The following is an 18,615-nucleotide window of genomic DNA, read 5'->3' as shown; positions in this document are numbered from 1 at the left end:
ATCCACTCAGGAAGTGTGTTTCCTCATTTACAAAGTGGATGCAAGCACATGGCTGCTCAAGATTGCTGTGAGGATTAGGAACACATCTGCCGTGTGCTAGATAAGGTTCACTATATTAAAGAGAGCATATATAAAACTTCTGGTCTATACTAGATAAGGAATGAGTTTATCACAAACATTGCTGTGGTGTTAATTAAAATTGTATTATGTCACAATGCACTAAACTGTTTGTTGTCTTTAAAACAGGAAGATAACTAAATGGAATCTAAAACACTTCTTTCAAAAACTTTAAAAATAAAAACCATACTTAACTATTTTTCCTTACATGTCTCTGATGGTTAAGGGAATGCCAAGGTTTCCTTACATTTTGTCAGTGCAGCCTATGAAGCAATGACAGACAAGAGCTCAGACAGTGATGAGCGTGGACGTCAGCTCTGGAAGAGGGGCTTCCCCTAAAAAAGGTCCATATGCAAATTTCTAGCACAGAAATTCAACATGGTGCTGAATGCTATGGATTCTTACTGTCCTTAATTAGGGAAAACTATGGGAAAAATAGGATACAAGAGTTTTCATCTAATATTTAAGCTTCAGTAAATGTTACATGTCTATTTCTTTCCCTTTCTCGGCACTGTAAAAACCTGAAAATACTCAAGGGCACACACAGGGCATCCACTGAAACACAAAAGTCAATATCAATGTGAAGAATATGAATCTTTTGATTTCTATCTGATTTACTTTGGTTTTTTAAAGTATATTTTCTTTCATCCTCCCATAAATGTTTCTTCCCTTCTCTGACCCAGACAATGATTTCTCTTCCACTAATATCTCAAAATGCTTTCCCCTGCTTCCTTTCCCCTGAATCTTTTCATTTGTACCAATCTGTGACACTGGCCTGAGATCTGGCACCAATAATATTGGACATATAAAATGTGAGTCTGTAAATCAACTTACAGTGGTGTCTCTTTCATGTTTGAGGGGCACACTGAAGAAAACCCACTGGATGCATGAAACTGAAGACAGCATTGAACCATATATGTGTGCATGTGCATGCATGCATGAACAACTGGGTGTTATGTTTTTATATATGCATACATATAATAGTTAATGTTGATTTAGGTATAAGAAGAAATTAATAATAAAGCTGAATTAAAAGTAAGCATAAACAGCCTGGCAATTTATTTATTCTAGTACAAGTTCTGATATCCTCCTCTCTCTTTCTCTCTCTCTCTCTCTCTCTCTCTCTCTCTCTCTCTCTCTCTCTCTCATCTCTCAAGTGTATCATTACATTGTAAAGTATTTTTTCAACTTCTGTTGACTGTGGGAAGCCAAGGCCATAGAAAACAAAACTCAGATGATGGGGAACTATTGTGTGGGCATGAAACATCTAGTGGGGGAAAAGCAATGGTTACATTCAGGAAAGCAATGATTACATTCAGGAAAGCTATGGTTACACTCAGGAAAACAATGGTTACACTTAGGAAAATGATGGCTACAGTCAGGAAAGTGATAGTTACACTCAGGAAAGAGATAGTTACACTTAGCAAAGCAATGGTTACACTCAGGAAAGCAATGGTTACATTCAGGAAAGTGAGGGCTACACTCAGGAAAGCGATGGTTACACTCAGGAAAGTGATGGCTACACTCAGGAAAGCAATGGTTACACTCAGGAAAGCGATGGCTACACTCAGGAAAGTGATGGTTACACTCAGGAAAGTGATAGATACACTCAGGAAGGTTATGTTTTTCATTGGACCTTCTTTCACAGACATGATGGATTCAGTCTCCAGTAATCGATGGCCAACAGCAAAGATACTTAAAAGATTGATTGCACATTTCCAGTAAAATCAAAATGATAACATAAATGAGTTCTAAGAGACAGAAAAAAATAAATTTTAGGAAGATGAGTAGGTTGTTGGCATCTCTGATGACAGAAGAAGGGCCAGGTAGTCAGAGAAGGTGCTTTGGGTGAGTCTGGATAGAAAACTTACTGAGATTTGGTGAAAAGAAAATATAATGGATTGCAGAAAATTATCAAAGCTATCATGGGCAAAGGTGTAGTTCATCAATAATTTTTAGCAGTACATACTAAGGTTTTAAACATCTGAAATACTAAATGTAGGATCCTTACCCAAGAATACCTTAAATAGAAAATGGCACTGTTGGCACTGTTCAGAAGCAGTATAATGTACCACATATAATTTGTAATATGTATCTGGAGTAGGAATTGTTACTGACATTTTGCACATGAATGAGGTTATGTTCAGAGGGTAGGTGTGACACATTCCAGGAAACATTAACAACAAAGTAGACCTGATTGTAGCATTTTGAGTTGAAACTAATAATTTAAGAAACAACAAAAATCACTATGATTTGTCAATTATTTAGAATATCAGTGACATGGGATGATATTTCTGGCTTTGAGCAGGGCACAATTTCCCTATAAAATTATAAAAACAGCCTAAGTAGAACTAATGTATCCAATGACAGATTAATTGTGCTTATTAAATTCTGTGTTGTTGGTTTGGCAATGTCATTAGAAACTAGGAGAAAACAGCAAAGTTTCAGGTGACATGATCAGCAAGATTCCTGCAGTAAATGTCTTTCCTAATCTGCTTTAAAGTAAGTCAAATAACTTCTAAAATGTTGATGATTATTACCAGGCTTAGTGCCAAAGGCAGGAAATGCCAGGGAGGTTTATGATTAAGAAACCAAATTAACTGGGAGTATTGTGGGAACTCCTTCAGCTAATAGCTTTCAAGATACAGGCCCACTTTAGGCATGGTCTCATGTACTATAAATGCAGATGAAAAGTATGTACAGGCCTCTTGCCTGCTGGATTTGGTTCCTGTTCCCAGCATACACAGAGGACTGTAGGTCACTACTCTTTCTGTGAGTTTATCCCCAGAAAAATAAATATTTGTTATGCTTCATTCTGGGTTATTGTAGAACTCTTTTTTTATACCAATAAATTAGCACCTACAATCTGGGTCTTAGAAAAAAATCAAAAAGAGGGCTTCTAGACCCACAAAAATTGGAGCCAAGTACAGCTTCTTGATAGCCACATTTTTTTCATATAGGCCATGTTTGCTGACTGTAATCAGTGGTGTGGCTTCTTTAAAAGCCAGCTTCATGTTTTCTGCTGGTATCATAGAATGACTTTGGCTCTTCTCTTATGGAGCATTTAAATAAAGTTTGTGAGCATTGTGCTACAAGTTGCTTAATGGTGATACAGACCCACTATATCCATAGAGCTGGGGCAATAAACATTACTCGCAGAGCTGGCAATGAACATACATCTGCCATGTTGGACTGGGTGGAGTCAAAAGGCAAAGCAGCCTTAGTCCTAGCCATGCTGCTTAGCACTTTAAGAAGTACTCCTGGTCAGAAAATGATTACACATACACAATAAAGAGATATTCAGACATAAAAGACCTCTAAATGAGTCACAACATGTTTTAAAAGCTGTGTTAAACTCTCTCTCTCTCTCTACATATATATATATATATATATATATATATGTAATATATATATATTACAATTTCTTTTTAAGTCATCTCAGGTTTTATGTGGCATTAGTTGACCACATTGGGTACCAATTATTGCAAGGGGAGGGCCCGTTTGTTCTTCCAAGCTTCCCAGCTAGCTTAGCCCCAAAATAACCACATAGAAACTGTATTAATTAAATCACTGATTGGCCTATTATCTCTAGCCTCTTATTTATATATGTTTCTTGTTTGATGTTGTTCATGCTGGTTTTAATTCTAATTTTTATATATGTTTTTGTCTCGTCTTTTCTTTGGACAATACTTATTTTTTTTGTATTGTATATAGTTTTGTATTAGACTTAGAACTCTCTTACTTAGACAAAAGAGGGAGGTGCTGTGGGAACTCCTTAAGCCAATAGCTTTTGAGATAATAGCCCACTTTGGGAATGCTCTCATGTACCAATGACAAGCTTTTATCGGTCTCTTGGCTGCTAGACTCAGCTCTAATTTCCAACGCACACAGAGGACTGCAGATCATTACTCTTTCTGTAAATTTACCCAAGAAAAATAAGCATTTGTTATCCTCCATTCTGGGTTATTGTGGACCTCTTTTGTATACCAACATAGGGGCACCTTTAAATATTGTGTAAGGAAACACCCAGAGAGGGTCATTGAGAAGGGACAACCTTCCAGTCCATATCATATGATCTTAGACTAAGAATCTTGCTCTGCTCCTTGTTCAGTATCATAGACCAAACTGCTTTGGACACAAGACCTTCTCCACTGACATGATGGATGACATCTTTCTGAACTGAGAAGACAAATTAACACTCCCTCTCATCATTCCTTTTTTTTTTCAGTTATTCCTTCTCCATAAGGAAGGCAGCAAATAAAGACTCCCCTGGTAATAAGAAATGGGGTCAGCTCTGTCTATACCTGACCATACCACTTGTGAGCTTTTGGAGTTAATTTGTGGGAAAAAATAGAAGAATTTGGACTTATGCATTAATGAAGCCATAGTTGACAATAAATAGAGCTTAATAGGTCATTCTGGTAGGAGTTGAGAAGACCAGAATGCCTAGAGGACAGTGGACAGTAAAGGCTTCTCTCCACATAGAGGTACCAGGTTAAAGGATCTTTATGGTATTTTCTGGTAAAGATCCTAACTGTGTTTTCCCCATGCCCTGAAAACTTGAATGAGGTTAAATTCAAAGTAATAAACTGTTGCCAGAGGGAGACTACTCATTCATTCATGTCTGCTCAGATCTGAAATAATCACACAGAAACTATATTATTTAAATCACTGCTTGGCCTATTAGCTCTAGCATCTTATTATCTAGCTCTTACATCTTAATTTAAGCCATCTCTATTAAGCTGTGGCTGTGGCTTACTGGCAAGGTTCCAGCTCCTCTGTTCCCAACAGTCACGACATGGTGTCTCTTGGTGACTCTGCCTTATTTCTCCCAGCATTCAGTTCAGTTTTCACCACCTACCTCTACTCTTTTGCCCTATCACAGGCCAAGGCAGTTTCTTTATTAATTTACCAATAAAAGCAGCACATATACAGAAAGGCTTCCCACACCAATAAACTAATTTGTTTGTTTCATGACAGCAAAACATCTAATCTCTGACCTTGTTGATGCTTAATGCATTTACTCAGGTTAACTAAAAGGAGCAGAATGATGAACAAAAACATTAAAAGTGGTCAGTTCGTTGCAGGAAGGTCTGTGAACCTGAATAAACTTGTAGACATAAGTGTGCAATTTGATGAGAAAAGCTCATACCTGCTTCAAGTTGAGGAGAGAGCAGTTACAAAAAATAGTTATAATATTTAAGAAAAATGTGCATAAAGGAGAAAGATGCCTTGAGTACAAGATCCGTACAAAATTCCAGAGTACAAACCAATTTCATTTGAAATGAGAGAAAATAAAAGGTGAGTGATGCAGAGGGGTTTGCTTCTGGGGGAAAAAAAACTGCCTGGAGACAGTTTCCTCATACTCTGAAGTCACCCAAGAACAAGGAAGACAGTACAGCTGTGGTAGAAAAGAGGCAAACCACATGCCAGTCTGACAGCAGGTCGTGGGGGACCATCGATGTGCCCACTAATGGTGCTGGTTTTGCAGGCACAAGCACTGCAAGAGCTAGGTCACAATGACTTGAATCAAGATTCCAGAAAGTCATTGTGTAACAGACTGGATTCTCTGAGAGGAGAAACTGAAAGACAGTTGTGAAAGGCTGTTAAGGTGAAACCTAAACCTAAAGACACTAGACCATAAAAACTTCTAGATCCCAGGCATGGAACTGCATGGTCTGTCTGCAGAAAACTGGGTTTCTGTCTTGCTTTGATCTGAGATTTGATATGTCCCCCTTCTTCCTTTTTGGGATAGGAACATATCTTCTATGACATTGGGTATTGTAAATGTGCAGCTTGTGAAGTATGTTCTAAAGATTCACAGTTAAGAGATTGCTTAAGTCTCAGGACAGATTCTGTATTTCTAAAGCGTGTTTGAAATTTTTGTTTATGGAGAGTTTCTAAGTTATAATTAATGTATTTTGCAATATGGGAATGCAATACTCCTATGGAGGCCATGAGTCGACTTTATCAGGTCAAAGTGATGTGTCAGGTGTCAAAATGTCAAGTGGTGTGCTTGTAATTGTGACTTTTGAGTGTTAACTTGAGTGCATTAAGATAAGCGTAAGGGTATAGAAAGATGGCTCAGAAGCGATGAGCACTGGCTCTAGAGTATCTCGGTTCAGTTCCCAGCAATCATTTGGCTGCTAACAATCTTCTGTCACTCTATGGATCCAGAGGATCTAGCACCTTCTTCTGGCCCCAGTGGGCACTGACACAAGCAGTCCACATAACTACATGAGTCAAACACTCATATACATAACATAAAAATAAATAAATCTTTTAAAAATATATATCTAGGCCATTTATTTTGCACACCTTTGGGTGGCCTGTGTAGGTATTTAATTGATTGGAGAAGACCCACTTCAAACAGTGTACCATCATTTTATGGGATGGAGTTCCAGACTTAAGAAAGACAGAAAAAGAGAAGCCAGTGAATAATCACAGTCCCATTTCTCTGCCGCATCCCAAGTGAGATCAGTGCTACTTACTGAACCACTCCTGCTTCTGTTCCATTCTAATCCTCATATGAGCTAATTAGATCCTCTTCTGGTACATTTGTTCTTTTGTCAGGTTAGGTCACAGAGTGAAAAACAAAGCAACTAATAGAGTAAATGCCCTTGAAAGATTTACTTTCTCCAAATGTTAGAAAATGTTTCTCCAATTGTTTAAAAAGAGAATGTTACATATAAAGAAAGGGAGATTCTCTTCTAAGATTTAAAGCACCATTCAGAAGCGCCAATCCTTCTGAAATGGAACATCTTTCCTTGCAAGATTCTGAATGTCAACAAGTCACAAGTTCAGGGAATCTGAAACTATCAAGACCAACTATCCAAGGTCTGACAGGCAGGAAATATGGGCTAGAAAGGGAGATAGCTTAACCAAGGAACTGGAGGATGCTCCTGGTGAACTGCCTGCAAAATGGGCAGAGAGCCAGACTTGAAGTTTCAGTGGGTTGCCACTTAAGCTGGGTTGTGCTTTTCATCTGCTTTTGAATCCTTTATACTTTACTGTTATGCCTTTAAAGACTCCAGTAATGTCATTGGTTCTTCAGGGAAAGCATTTTTGAATCCCTGATTTTGGCCTGTCCTTGCTTCTCCATCTGGGGTGAGCAGAATTTTGTTGACATGTCCCCAGTAAAAATCACACAAGAAAACTCAAATAAGCATGACTATGTATTTTATATAGTGTGTGTGTGAGAGAGAGATTACATTTCTTTAATTTTTGATTTAATGAAAATAAATCAGTGATTGGTGTGAGAAAGTCCTTCTGTATATGTGTTGCTTTATTGGTTAATGAATGAAGCTGCTTCTGCTAAAATGGCTTAGCAGAACAGAGCAAGACAGGAATTCCAAGCAGAGAGTAGAGAGTAGGCTGAGTTAGGGAGTAGCCATGTAACCACTGGAGGAGAAAGACACAACACCTTGATGGAAAACCACAAGCCTTGTTGTAAAATAGAAAAATAATAGAAAAGGGTTAATTAAGATGTAATAGCTAGCTAGAAATACACTTAAGCTATTGGTCAATTGAAGATAATATAGTTTCTCTGTAATGATTTCAGGTCTGGGTGGCCGGGAATGAACAAGCAGCCTCAGCCAAAAAGTGGTTCTCAACCTTTTTAATGCTGTGACCATTTAATACAGTTACACATGTTGTGGTGACCTCTAACCATAAAATTATTTTGTCATTACTTTATAACTCTAATTTTGCTACTGTTATGAATAATAATGTAAATATCTCATATGCAGGAAAACTGATATGTGACCTTTAAAAGTTAGAGAATTGCTTCTTTAAACTGTAGTTAACTTGACTGTGGTCATCACACAGTGTTAGAGTGCTTGGAGGAAAAGTCGGGTTTAATCCTTAGCAAAACACGCACAGAGAGAATTTGTGCATATATGTGTGTATGTATGTACATATAATATTTATTTATTATTTTCTTTAGTATTCTAGTAATGTCAATAATATATTCAATAGGATAAGAAAAAATTAAGACTAAACTAGAACATTAAAATGATAAATTCCCCCAGCCTTTGTTAATCCAATGTATGAGATCAGAAGTCACATGCCATCCACATTCTTTCTGATTTCACAAAAATTCAATAATCATACAGCATCTATGTCTCTTCTTACATGTCCATGTGAATTACAGAGAGTACACAGGAGATTGTAATTCATTGGAGTGAGACTTGTTCCTTACAGCACCATTTCATGGCTTGCTGAGCCACTATGCTCAGCTCTTGCCTAAGGTGTCCATGATCCTCCCCCTCAATGCCATATCAAAAAGAACACCATGGAACCTTGTGTTTACATTTCATGAGTTTGTTGTAGCTAATGCTAGTTATTGAAGGCGATAGTACTTATAGAAACAGAGTTTTAAGATTTGGAAGACAGGTTGGGAAAGCCCCTTGGCCATCAAAAACACATAGAGCAGCATTCAAAGCATCCATTGTGTTTCTTTTTCATAACCATGGGGTTCATCATTACTTCTTTTCAGTAACCACGGGTTTTGTTGTTGCATGTGATGACTGTTAAAAGTGCACACTCAGCAGAAAACAGAGAAGGATGCAGAAGCAGACAGTTATTCCCACACTGATAAGCAGTCTCCCAAACGATCTCTAGAGGAATGTGCCCCATAACTGCCCCTATGTCAGACAGACTTCATAAGCTGACCAAGACCCTTAGAAAACATACACATAAAAGCCAAGTCACACTTTATAAGCAGAGAGAGAAAATTAATTAAGCAGATAAACTTTGACTTTCATATTATTTACATCCTGTTCTAAACAACATATTAATAAATAAAGAACTCTTTATAAACTCCCCCCCCCATCTAATAGTAATCACCAGGACCCACTTACAAATGCTTGATTTCTCTGCTTCCTTAATTTTCAAAAGCAGATTTATTATTATTATTATTACAAATTTTCACCTCCTTCCATTCCCCCCTTCTCCCATTCCCCCTCTCCCTCCCTCCCAGTCCAAAGTACAGTCAGGGTTCGCTGCCCTGTGGGAAATCCAAGGTCCTCCCCCCTCCATCCAGGTCTAAGAAGGTGAGGATTCAAACAGACTAGGTTCCCACAAAGCCAGTACATGGAGAAGAATAATCAAAAGCAGATTTTTAGCCAAAGTATGTCAAGGGGCAGTAATTCTAGCACTTGGGTGCAAAAGGCAGAAGAATCAGGAATTCCTCCTGTGTTGTATAGTGAGGTAGGTATAGATTGTCTGAATAAGATCATGTCTCAAAAGTAAATAAAGAATGGAAAAGCAGATATTTGGATGCTACCCAACAAAAAGGTGTGTGGAGGGGATCTCTGTGTAGATGGGGTATCTGCTTGCCAACAATTTCACCTTGTCAGAAATCCACGTCACACACTGAAGAGTGCACTTTTGATAGAATTTTACATCTCCATAGTTTTAAAAAATAACAGTCAACAAGGTAGTTAAAATAGTAATAACTAAGAAAACAGCATTTCAGATGAGTGTCTTCGCGTTGTAGTCACTGTAGCCAAACATGTCTTTATGGCTCTCTTGTGGAAATGTAAAGTGATGTAAATGGGAAGACAGCCTAACTTTTCGCTGCTTTATTCTATGTCATGATGCTTTTTGCTTATTTTACAGTGTGCCCTAATTTGACCACAGCATCTATTGAATTAGTCTTCATATCTCAGTGAGACAGTACCCAGTAATTGGGACAGAACATAGGCATTGTAAGGATATAGATTGTGTGTAAGGAACGTAAAACTAGCTTATTCCAATTTACCTCTCATCTAGTATTTTCTTCTAGCTCAGTTAATATTTTCACTGAAGAAATAATGTCAATATAATGAATAGATAAAGCATTTAGTATATTAAAAAGTGAAGGCTATGGAAAAATAATAAAGCTTGGTTAAAAAGACTGCAGACAAAACTTGCAGGAGTTTCTGAGACTTTAGATGAAATAGAAAGAGCAGATATCAGAGACCTGACATGTGTGCAAAGGTTTCAAGAGAGAGGGATGAGAGTTTAATGAATATCAGAGAAATGATATTCCAGGTAGAGGAATCTGCAAGAGCTAAAGTCGTGGGTTCCTGACAAGAGTAACAAGTGGAGGAGCAATCAGCAAAGGACCAAAGGGCCTGGCGCAGGGCAAAAGTATAGAGGAGTGTGTGGGATGTGACAGTGAAGGGTAAGAGTGCAGGGATTTGGGGGCCAGTGCTGGAGCTGTACTCCCTGAAAAATGGGGAAGTGACCGACCATCTAGTCAGAAGAGCATACTCTGAAGTCTATGGTAAACAGATCTCTCTGGCTGCCCTGAGGATAGTAGGTAGGTCCAAGACTAGAGTAGGGCAGCTTGTGTAAACACTTGGAATAAGGCCACAGGGAGACATGAGGAAAACTCAGACAGGGCTATTGGAAGCAGAATGGTGGGTGGAACACACCTTTAATCCCAGCATTTGGGAGGCGGGGGCGAGAGAGTACCAGTGAGTTTGAGGCCAACCTGATCTACAGAGTCAGTTCCAGGACAGCCGGAGTGTTACAGAGAGTCTCAAAAAACCAAAAATAAAGAAGTAAATAAACGAATAAATGAATAAATAAAATAAAGTAAAATGGGTCTTCCTGAGCAAAGCTAAGTTATTAGTAGGTACAGTGCACTGGTGGGAAGGATGCTGCTCCTTTTCTGGATGCCTGCTTCCTTTGACTCAGGAATCATTTCTCTTATGACCCCAACATCTCACTTCCACTCTCAGCATCTTGGTCTGGACCCTAACCCCTCCTCCCTCTTCAGACAGCCTTAGTGATTATGCTGAATCCACCCAAAAAACTCAGGTAATCAGTCTGCTTTAAGAGACTTAAATTCACCTCATTTATGAAGGGATTGTTAGCCACTAATCTAATAAGATATTTAGAGACTTTTTTTCTAGTCTACCCTATCAATAAGACAACACAAGACTGTTGAAGTGGGAGCAGCGGGGCTGCGTCCCTGGCACCCAGCCGCCCGCATGGCTTTACCCGAAATAATTACACAGAAACTGTATTCTTTTAAACACTGCCTGGCCCATTAGTTCCAGCCTCTTATTGGCTAGCTCTTACATATTGATCTAACCCATTTCTAATATTCTGTGTAGCACTGCGAGCTGGCTTACCAGGAAAGATCTTAACCTGCGTCTGTCTGGAGTGGGAGAATCATGGCAACTCACTGAATCGGCTTCTTTCTCCCAGCATTCTGTTCTGTCTACTCCACCCACCTAAGGGTTGGCCGATCAAATGGGCCAAAGCAGTTTCTTTATTAATTAACCAATGAAAGCAACAGATAGAAAGATGACCCTCCTCCATCACAAGACCATGAGAATGTTTGAGTGGTTAAGGCAGTGCTAGTGGCAGAGAGCTTTTCTGGTTAACTCTTAGCACCTCAAAACTGTGTTTTGTAAAACAGATTAAGGAAAACACTGTGATGGACGTCAAAGATATCTGTGTCCTATTTTCTGTCCTGCATCCTTACTCCAAACTTCAGAGATGATGAAAACTCCAGTGATTCACAAATGTTCACACTACTTTTATGATGATGATGTTGACCTTTCCAACCAATTTCACTGTGTACTTGGTGATCAGTGACTGCCAAGGTCTTCTTTTCTATTTTCAAAACTAAAGACACATAGCCGAGGTAATGAAGAATATATTCTTCATGGCAATAACCCTTTTGTATTGAAAATAACAATTTCCACAAAATATTATCTGCTTATGAAGAGAAAGGAGAAGAGTGAAAGACAGAGTACAGCAGTGGACTAACCTGAGGTGTGTTCTTCCGGAGTTGCTTTCCCTTTTGCTCCGTATTTAACATTCATAGTGTTAAAATACAGCCTAAAATCTTCAAATCCTCGCTTACGCATTTATAAGCCATTAGTAATTTTGTTGCTGTTCCCAAATTAGGCACATTGGCCTGTGAGTTGAACTGTGAAGGGAAGGAAGTCAAAGGGGATATTGTTTCCGTGACTGTAAGTGCATTGTTTTAGTAGAGTGAGATGGTCGATACTTTACAATGCAGCTTCAGAATAGTTCCCTTTGTCAAGCTTAGTCAGAATTTGGGAAACACAATGTGCCTGAGGATTCCTTCCTGCTCTAAGCTCAAAGCCAAGGATTAAGCTTCATGTAATCTCTAAATAAAATGGCTCAAAAATAAGATTCTCAAAATTATAATGTTTAAATAGATTTATCTTACAGCCCATGTCTTTGACACTTTCAGATTTTATTCAATCATTTTGATTGATTTGGAAGAGCAATTCTTTCTCCATAGTCAACCTAACTGTTTTAACACTTAAATTTTTAGGTAATATAGCTTATACAAGCATGATAAAATGTAAATTACTACAATTTGAACAGTATATGTTTATGCCTAAAATGTTTTAAATAAATAGATCTATAGCAAGTATAAAATAATTATAATTTGTATAACATGCCATGTATTAATTCCTGAAAAATATTTAAAGTAAACAAATCTACAGCTAGGGTAAAAATTAGCATTTGTGAAAGCAGGACATTTATTTCATCTCTTGTATTACACTAGAAATATAATTATAGTATTTTCTTAGATAAAGTTGTGAACAATGTGCTAATTACTTTTCATAATTAAAGCTTAAGCTAAAATGCTAATAATTAATATCCGTGTGTATATTTTATCTTTTTATATGGTATATGTAAGATACAAAGAGAAACTGTACCTATAATTAAAGGGCTAGTCTTTTCCTATGGTAGAAACACTGTTCTCCTTAAAATAATTGGGGTACATGAGTAATGTATCACTATATATAATTTTTTAAACTTATTTGTATAAAGTATGGCAAAAGAAAAGTTCTCACAAATACTTGTAAATACCTGTATGACAGATTTACTGTTTTTAAATCAAAGGGGCTAATAGCATAATGTACAAATGAAACCAAGAAGTTATTTAAGAAGGAGCATAGCTGGTACCAACTCAGCTATTATTTTTTTTTTTTTTTGTAACTCCAAACAGCAACACCTCCTCAGGTAAGTGGATTTAATCTCAGAGGAATGTGCTTTATAGTCCATTTTTTAATTTATGTTTCTTACTTGGTAATCCAAGTGAAGTCTGAATTTGGGAAACCATCTGAGAACTAATATCCTTTCATTTGAAGCAGTATTTTTTGTAAGATAGGTTTTCATTTAAACTCATTGTCATTCATCACTGACATTTGAGAGAGCGCTTTCAAAAACATAGAATTTATATTCATGCATGATACGCATGCTTGGCCTTAGGATAACTTGCATCATATAATCTCCTAAAGAGCTTATTAAAAAAAGTAGTTTCCCACATTCCACCCAACTCAGCATCATTGAAGCGGCATCCTGAGGCAGGGTGTGGCTCAGAAATCTGAGTATGAAACAAGTTGAGCTGGTGAGACTGGTGGAGAACGTTCTAGGCGGTTCTGTTATCGACAGCTAATGTCACAGTTTTCTGTGTTTTGCTCTATCAGGCTTATTTAATGAACAATACACTCTGAGAACAGATTATATATGTGTGTGTGTGTGTGCGTATGTGTATGTGTTTATACTCATACATTGTATACATTATATATTGTATTTTGTGAAGCTTCTTTTTTTCAAATTTTTATGTGTATGTGTGTTTTGTGACACATATGTCTGTGTAGCACATGTGTGGCTGGTGCTCACAGAGGCCGGAGACAGAGAGAGTTATAGACAGTAGTGAGCTGCCATGTGGCTGCCGGGAATAGAAACTCAGGTCTCTGTAAGAGCAATAGATTTCTTAACCACTAAGCCATCTCTTAAACTCCATGAGCTTTCCTTTTAAAACTAATGTTTGCTAATGTGTGGAATTCAAAATGTTAGCAATCATTTTCCCTTCTTATTTACTATAGGTTGGTCCAGTTCTCAGTCTGACTCCAGGTCATTCAAAGCTTCCTAAAAGCTAACAGCTGAATGCCAGTGCTAGATGAGTAATAATACAAACTGCTGTTTCCTTTATTGTCTCATCTCTTCCTTGGATCAATTTGAAAATATTTGTTCTTTTTCTTGAACATTTTTTGAAGACTCATTTGCAAAGGTATGCAAAGTTCCTCATACCCCATTCACATTTTTTTTGTTTTCTATATTCTAAGTGGCTGAGTGTATGTTTAATACATTTACATAATGCCTATTTTAAAACTATTTTTCCAGACACAAAAGCATAAAAGATGACATTCTACCTATATACCCTGATTTTTCTCAAATCATTTAGGCCCTATAAGACATTCATCTTGTTGAGATTTACATGTACATAAAGTAATATTTTCAGAATAAAAATTCAGATACTGATTCCAGTTTTCACTACTGATCTTGATCTGGATTGTAGAAGGTGTCAGATTGAATGGATAGGTGATACGGTCCATGCAAGAGACTAGGATTCTGGAGCATCACTTAGAAAAGAGAAAGCAACCATTATAAAGTTGTTGTTTTTTGCAATATCTTAATCATATTTTATTTGTGTACTTCAAGCTGTCTCCAGAAAACCTATATATTTTTTTCACATGTCAGATACACGTAATAATCCATAGCTAATACAGTCATCAGGGGATTGATCCAGGACCTTCCCACTCCAAAGTCTACCAATGCTTAAGTCTTATGTATAAAGCAATTTGGTATTTGAATAAGGCCTACATATATCTTCATATCTAATTTAAATCAACTGTACTTGATTAATACCTAGTATAAATGCTATTTAAAAGTCTATTATACTGCTCTTCTGGAAAAGCATGAAAAACATGAAAATCTGGACATGTTAACTGTAGACATATTTATTTGCCTTTTTGGAAAGATCCTCAATTGGTTGAAATCATAGATGTACTGTATTGAATGTATACACCCATATCCAGAACATACTTTACTTTCATAGCTTCTCGGAGACCTTGGAAAGCTTCAGAATGCAACCTCTAGATTTTTGTGCTTCTTTGCACATCCCCTGACACCCTAAGTGTCCCTTAGCTCAGACCTTCACACTCAATCTCCATAGATAAATGTTACCAAAGTAACAGCTGCCCATGTTCTCTGTGCCATGTGCAAACATGTCTTGATAGGACTTTGGTATCAGTTATACTTCACACATTACATTCAAAAGATAACCCCCAAATCCCAGAAAATGTATTTCTTAAATTTCTATGCTGCATAAACAAAAACAATATGTTATCTTTTGAGGTTAATCCTATATACAGGAATCATAAAATGCCAGTTAACAAGATCAAGTAAACACAAAGCACTTGAAAGCCTGTGATCAAGGTACAGAATGTAGAGGCTGTAAAGTGACATTGTATGGCAGGTGAAGGTTCACACTGGCTACATGGGGGAGTTCTTTATTTGATTGAAGATTCCCAAATACATATAAAATGCAAATTTTAGAAATCCAAGTGATATTTTCTATATAAAACATGGGAAAAGCACAGAAGATAAATGACAAAATGAAGTGAAGTAAAAGGACGTGCAGTTAGAGGACTTCATTCTAAAATGTCACTGGGATGTGTCTACAGTGATGTAACAGGAAGGAAAAACAGTGAGGAGCTACAGTGAGTGAAATGATTCCAAATCAACAGGAGAAAAACCTCCCTAGGATGATGTCTGATTCGATCAAGACAACTAGAATTAAATCACAAGTAGAGAGCACATCCAGGTGTAAAACATGTCACATGACATTCCTTAACATGGACAAATGGGTATTGGGTTCTTTAATACTACACGGAATGTTCTAAGTGTCAAAAGATGAATAGACTTTTTTCATTCATATGCAAATGACATTTATTAACAGTGTATCAGCATTCATTAAAATTGTTAGATGCTGTAAAAGATTCTAAACCTTTCATTCTCCTCTCCATGTACAAGTTGAACTTTAATTTGTCTATCATTTTATGTATGTTATAGAATAACCTAGTTTAAATGTTTTTTCATCTTTTGCTGAATTTTGACAAATAACATGTATTTCAATGAATTAGACATGATTAAATAATATTTATGTTCCACCAAAAAGCACAACAAAACTAAATTGTGAGTACCTAGTCTTGTCAAGCTCAATTGGAATCTGTAGAAAGGTTGTGTGTTACTTTTGTTTTTCCCTCAAGGTTTAGTCTTAATACTATGAGATCAATGTAGTTTTGACCTTCTTAGTTACTTTTCCAGTGCTATAAAGATACCATGATCAGGGTAATTTATTTTAAAAAAGCATTTTGTTAGAGGCTTGCTTACAGTTTCAAAGGCTGTGTCCATGATCATTGTGATGGAGAAGCATAGCAGCAAATAGGCAGGCATGGCAGTGGAACGGCAGCTGAGAACTTACATATTATCCATAATATGGAAGAAGGGGGGAAGGAGGTAGAGAAAGAGGGAAACAGGGGGAGCTTTTAAACTTCAAAGCACACCTCCAATGACACACCTCCTCCAACAAGGGTCCCAAAATAGTCCGACCAACTAAAGACCAAGTATTCAAATATATGAACCCATGGTGCCCATTCTCATCCAAAGCACCATAGAGCCTATCCATCTCTCTGATATATTCTTTACTCTTTTTTCTTCTGTTTTTTTTTGTTGTTGTTGTTAAGTAATTGGGTGTTTTAAGATCGTCCTTCTACACACACGACTGAATATGTATGCATTTATTTGCTAATATTTTTTCTGAAGTAACTATAATTTTATTAGTATCATGAACAACACCAACAAGAAAAATCTATTTAGTTAGTCCTGACAGCTCACTCTTGTGTCAGCAAGTCTCCTAACATATATCATGACACTTTGCAAGGGAATGTTTGCTCCAAGATAAGGAATAAACTTTCACATTTGGGCCTGTGGAACACAGAGTCTCAAAACCAAGAAGACTCTGAATCTTCTCCTAAAAGATGCTAGCTGTGAAAGGGAGTCCTACATGCAATAAGAAAGATGTTTGTGACTTTTCCCATTCAAATGGTGAGAGGTCCAGTAGATTACTTCAACCCAACTCTGTACACTTGTCTGCCAATTTTTTTCCTGGTATAATATAGTTTCTCTAATATTTATGTCACAGGACTAGAAAAAACAAAAATCTGTTTTCAAAATCAGAGATGATTAACTCAGACATTCAGATCATCAATCAGTATGGTCCCTTATGCAATTTTCAGTTTATTCTGCCACACTGGTGAAAACAAAGGCACAGTTAAGAAGACTTGAGATGACTGTCAGTGACTCTTACCATCTTCATGTGGGTGGGTGGGAACTGCTGCGGCCATCAAGTTTCAGCTGGTTGCATGTGCAGCTTGAGTTTTCACCACACCTATTTCTTGTCTTCTCAAGCCTTTGCATCGCATTGGGCAAACAATCCTGTCCCTCCCACACATTTATTTTAATTGTCTTCATCCCCAGGGAGGTTTGTCCTTCAATTCTTAATAGAGCTTGCTGCAGTTGTGATAATTCAGTAGCATTTTATAAATCTAAATGGTGCATAGTTGTAATTACATTGATATTAAATTTCCTCCTTAGCATTAAAATTTTGATATTAAATTGACTATGTGATATTTTTATGTCATTAGCAATCCAAAAGAAAATGAGAGTGGACTGATATTAGGTTTTAATTTTGTTGCTGTTTTTGTTTTGTTTTTAAAATAACAATACTCAAGCAACAAAAGACAAATTTTAGGCACAACTATGAATTTTAAAAGTGACAATGAAAGCCTAACTTAAATAGTGAAACCAAATTACCAAGAATTAGAAAACACTTAATTCTCTTTCAATTTAAGAGTAACTGAATACAAAATTTGAGCAATAAAGGCCATGTCACCAAATATTGCTTAAAACTTTTGATATTTATATGAATCTTAATGTTGACAGTCACTAGAAATTTGTAGGTAGGAGGTGTATGTGTGTGTGTGTGCTTGTATTGAAGAAAAAAGCAAAGTAATGAGTTTTAAACTATAATTAGTAGTGTATCAATATCTGTTAAAAAGGACAAAACCAGAGTCTTAACTATATAAAAATGCTAATGTTGTATTATAATATAATCATGTATTCTGAGATGTATATTGAATTTTTTTATGCTGGCATAAATTTCTATTTTCCCACTTCAATTCTTAATGTACCAAAAATCTGTCATCAACTTTGTTGAAGTGGTCACAGGAAAGGATATTAGACAAGTGTCCATGGCTGAATGATAAGCAATGTATATTATAAAACAATATATAAACTTTATATATTGAAGCATTGCTCAGTATGAAGTTAAGAATTTGGAAGATGGGCCACTCAGTAAAGTGCTAACCTCATAAGCATGTGGACTTGAGTTGGGATCCTAAGTTACATGTAAAGATCTCATGTGGCATGTGCTTTTTATCATAGGGCTGGGGAGGTATATACATATATACACATATACACATATACATATATACATATATACACAAATGAATGAAATTCTGCTATATGCTAGAGCATGAGTAGACACTAAGAATAAGAAGCCAGAATCAAGTATTACATGGTTCCTCTCATTTTTGGTCTTTACAA

The 18,615-nt window shown here is 36.8% G+C and overlaps 1 long non-coding RNA gene across 1 annotated transcript in view; it reads right to left on the bottom strand.

Annotated features, from left to right (window-relative positions):
- The window catches only part of LOC130886163 (uncharacterized), a 44,633-nt gene extending 32,656 nt beyond the window's left edge, over window positions 1-11,977 (bottom strand). The window contains exon 1 of the long non-coding RNA XR_009058216.1: window positions 11,888-11,977. This is a non-coding gene — a long non-coding RNA (uncharacterized LOC130886163). The remainder of the gene's footprint in view (window positions 1-11,887) is intronic.
- Window positions 11,978-18,615: the final 6,638 nt, after the last annotated feature.

This window comes from Chionomys nivalis, chromosome 13 (assembly GCF_950005125.1).
Source record: "Chionomys nivalis chromosome 13, mChiNiv1.1, whole genome shotgun sequence".
Lineage (NCBI taxonomy): Eukaryota > Metazoa > Chordata > Mammalia > Rodentia > Cricetidae > Chionomys > Chionomys nivalis.
Note: the sequence above shows the minus strand (reverse complement) of the source record. Positions and strands in the feature narration are given on the sequence as shown.